The sequence below is a fragment of the Zingiber officinale genome, chromosome 9B (genome assembly GCF_018446385.1).
Source record: "Zingiber officinale cultivar Zhangliang chromosome 9B, Zo_v1.1, whole genome shotgun sequence".
In the NCBI taxonomy this organism is placed as follows: domain Eukaryota; kingdom Viridiplantae; phylum Streptophyta; class Magnoliopsida; order Zingiberales; family Zingiberaceae; genus Zingiber; species Zingiber officinale.
Window position 1 is genome coordinate 77,306,102 of NC_056003.1, and position 3,794 is coordinate 77,309,895.

At 38.8% G+C, this 3,794-nt stretch overlaps 1 long non-coding RNA gene across 1 annotated transcript; it reads left to right on the forward strand.

The window, feature by feature from the left end:
• The first annotated feature begins 1,387 nt into the window (after nt 1-1,387).
• Nucleotides 1,388-2,179, forward strand: LOC122025624. Its single transcript, XR_006123783.1, has 3 exons — nt 1,388-1,508; nt 1,604-1,665; nt 2,120-2,179. It is a non-coding gene; the product is annotated as an uncharacterized LOC122025624 (long non-coding RNA).
• The last annotated feature ends 1,615 nt before the right edge of the window (nt 2,180-3,794 follow it).

The following is a 3,794-nucleotide window of genomic DNA, read 5'->3' on the forward strand; positions in this document are numbered from 1 at the left end:
TTGAAATTTTTAGATTAACTTTTTTTAATGTTTCTTTAGATTTGTTGAATTAAATATTTTATTAAGTATTTTATCAATTTCATCTATATTGACTTGGTCATTTTCTTTAGTTGAGTTTTTAATAATTTTAATTATTTCTGGATTTTTAATATTTGATTTTGAATTTTTAGAATTAAAATTTTTAGAATTCAAATTTAAGTTATTGAGTTTATCTTGATTATTATTTATATTTGAATTACTCAAATTATTTCTAGAATTATCTTGATTAATTAGATTTGAATTTTTAATATTAATATTTTTATTAATTAAATTTAATTTTGAATTATCATAATTATATGAATTTAAATTTTTCATGTGAATATTTTTATTAATTAAATTAAATTTTGAATTATCAGAATTATTCAAAATTTTTAAATCTAATTTATCTTGCACAATATTATCTAATTTATTACAAAAATTATTCTCTAAATTATTATGCATAGGGGTAATTTTAGAAATAATACTGTCATGTAAATTTATTAACCTATTTTCGAATGTACTATGATCGAAAAAATCAGATTTGCATGAAATATAAAATTACTAACCTTTTTCGTAATTTTTGTAAAATATCGAAAATAGGCGAATATTAATAAGGGAATTTTTCGGAATTTTGAAAATTTTCCGGGAATTTTTCGGAGCTCGTACGGACGAGTTAACGGGGATAAAAACGAGGTCCGGAAAAAGCCTGTTTAGGCTACCCTGTTTTAGTGAGGAAAAGTTGATTTTTATTTTTATATTTTCTTTCTCATTTTATTTCCTCCGTTTCTTTTTCTTCTCTTCTTCTGTCGCCGTGCCCTAAACTCCCCACCCCCGCGCGCCTTCTCTTCCCCGCACACGTGCCCTAACCGGCGCCGCAAACCGCCGCTGCTTCCCTCTCCTCTGCCAGACGCCGACGACACCAGGGAACAGAGAGCCGGCGACTATCTTCTCTCTCCCTCTTCCTTTCTTCTTCCCTGTCTCCGCCACTGAGGTCAGGACGCGCCGCCGCCCCTCTCGGCCGGAATCTACCTCCAAGCCGAAGCCCTTGCCGCTGTGAGGTCTGAGCCCCCTCCCCACTGCCGCCAGTGATGCCAAGCATCCCTGCACAGTGCCATCGGCCTCCCTTCTGCCCTAGCCGACCACCACAGTGCTTGCCGACGCCGCCGTCTCTCGACCCAACGCTGACCACCGTCTGTAGCTATGCACCGTCGACCCCACAGTAGACCACTTATTCCTGGGTTTTTCCTTCGGGATGGTGCCTTAGTCATCACCACCTGTATTGTCGGTGAGTGATTGTATTGAGCAGATTTTCTTCCTCACTGGGACTAGTTTCTCTTGTGTGTTCTTGTCAGGATGAGCTCCAACAGCCGCTTCACGGTCATGTACTCATCATCCATTTACCTTTGTTTTGGTTGTGAGCTTGATCTTGCATCTACTGCCCAATTGATTTTCAGATTTACAAGGAGCAGTTCCATCATATCACTGATGAGGTAAATGCATCAAATCATTTCCCCTTTGTTGGCTTGGTTTCGTTGCAAGGTTGCCCTCTTATGATTTTTATGTTAGATTATTCTGTTTGGATTAGGAATTCAATTGGGCATATGGAATGTGAAGATTTTGGATCAGTATCGGGGATATTAATTCAAGGTAAGTTATGTGTGGAGTTTTGGTTGTATTTCTATGAGTATTTGGAGGATATGCAATTGTATCGGATTATGTTGGAAATATTGTAACCTGCAGTTGCTAGATTAATTGTGGATTTAGGTAAGTTATGATGGATTCATGTTTAACTTAACCTAATGTGATTATGGAAGGTTTAATCTATTGTAGTTGTGATGAATTAAGTACAGTTGATTTATGTTGGATTAGATTTAGTCCTTGGATTTATTAGAGATGATCATATTGCTAAGCGTAAGTTGATCAGCGAAAGGAAATGATTGTGTTGATTGAGGATTATTGATTAAGAAGATTAATTCAAGTTAATCATTAATTAGGATTAATTAATGATGGATCGATTAGGATTTTTCCTAATTAAGTTGGGTTGGATTTAGCTAGTTGTTGTTTATAAAATTAGCTAAATTGTATATCACGTTATCTGCAGGACTGTGATTCGGGACGGGCGTCTCGACATTTGGATTGGTTTGATTCGATCTACATTGGAGGCGGGTACCTCTTGACTTATCTTTTATGATATTGTCATTGGATATGCATAGTAATTTATAACTACAAGCAATGAACATGTTTGCCTTTGGTATGTCACTGTTTGATATCCATAGCATGTTAGATTTGTCGTCTGTGAAGTATCCGTACTTATATCTCGTGATTTGTTACCATGAGTATCTTGTTGCCATGAGTACTTAATTACCATGAGTATCTTAGTTTCTAGAATAAGTGACATACCATGTTTTACTGAGGTTAGGACTAGGTTCTGGACTTTTGGTTTCAGTCATGTGTATCGAGACTGTCTGATACTTAGGTTTTATGCCATGACTGGCTTGTGTACCTCTATTTGTATATCGTATATGATTCGTGTACCTAGACCTTGATTCTTGATATGTGCATATTGTTGGTACATATGTTTATGGAAGGAGATATGTTTAGGATCTAGGTTGCTATACCATAGAGGACCTGTATGCCCTAGATCCGTGGATTGACCTACTGATACTGTGGTACCCATATTATGTATATATGGATTTTTTCTATGCTGTTCAGGATATTCCATACTTACTATGTTTAGGACATAGGTTTTTGATATTCTATCTGACCTGTGTACTATAGATTTTGGTATGTGACCATCGCTTTTACAGTACCCATTTTTGTATATATGGATATGGTTATGTTGATAAGTTTTTGTTATGCATAGTGACATGCATCATGATTGCATGCTGTGCGATTGTCGGCTCCACTATGGTTGAGCCCATCGCCAGTTACATGTACTGCACACACCCCCACTCATGGTTTAGTGGTATATCAGGCAGGTGTGTGGCGGTTCTGCTGTTTGGCTCCGTTGGTCATATGACCCAGCGTGGTAGCCGGCAGTCAGCTCCTGGCATTTAGTGTAGCAGCGTAGTAGCCGGCAGACGGTGGACTCTGTTTGCTCCGTTGGTCAGTCTGCGTGGTAGCCGGCAGAGATACCTCCCCGTCATCGTGTACCGGGAGTTGAGAGCATTGAGCTCCCCCATTTATGATTTGGGGTCACAGGACAGGAGTACTCCGACAGCATCCCGTCCACTCGGTCACTTATCAGGAGCAGTGACGACAGAGTGCACGGTTGTCACAACCCTACCCACTCGGTCTCGCCATTTGTGTGTGAGAGGACTGACTGGCGTCAGGGGTGATCAGGACGCATCATTAGCATCATATGCATTGGTGTATTTATATTATTGTGATTGTGTTTGCTGCATTTGGTTGCTGCATTTTGGTTGGATGCATACCTTTGACCTGCATACAGGATTATTGACACTTTCGGTTTGACGACCCTTTTGTCTGGATAGGAGTTCCTGGTGAGTACAGCTTCCTCAGTTACCTTTCAGTTTTGCATATTCCCTATATATGATTAGGAAGCTGTATTCCATGTTTGTTGCTGTTAGATATATCTTACTACTCATGTCCATTGGTATTCGCTGAGTTCTTGAACTCACCCCCGTTGACACTATTTTTTTTCAGGTACCAGGTTATTTATGGTGTCGCTTGGAGCATCCTGTCTGCTGGTCCCCACGTCATATCAGAAGACTTATCGGTTTCACGTATGTTTTGTTTGTTTTATGTATCAGTTT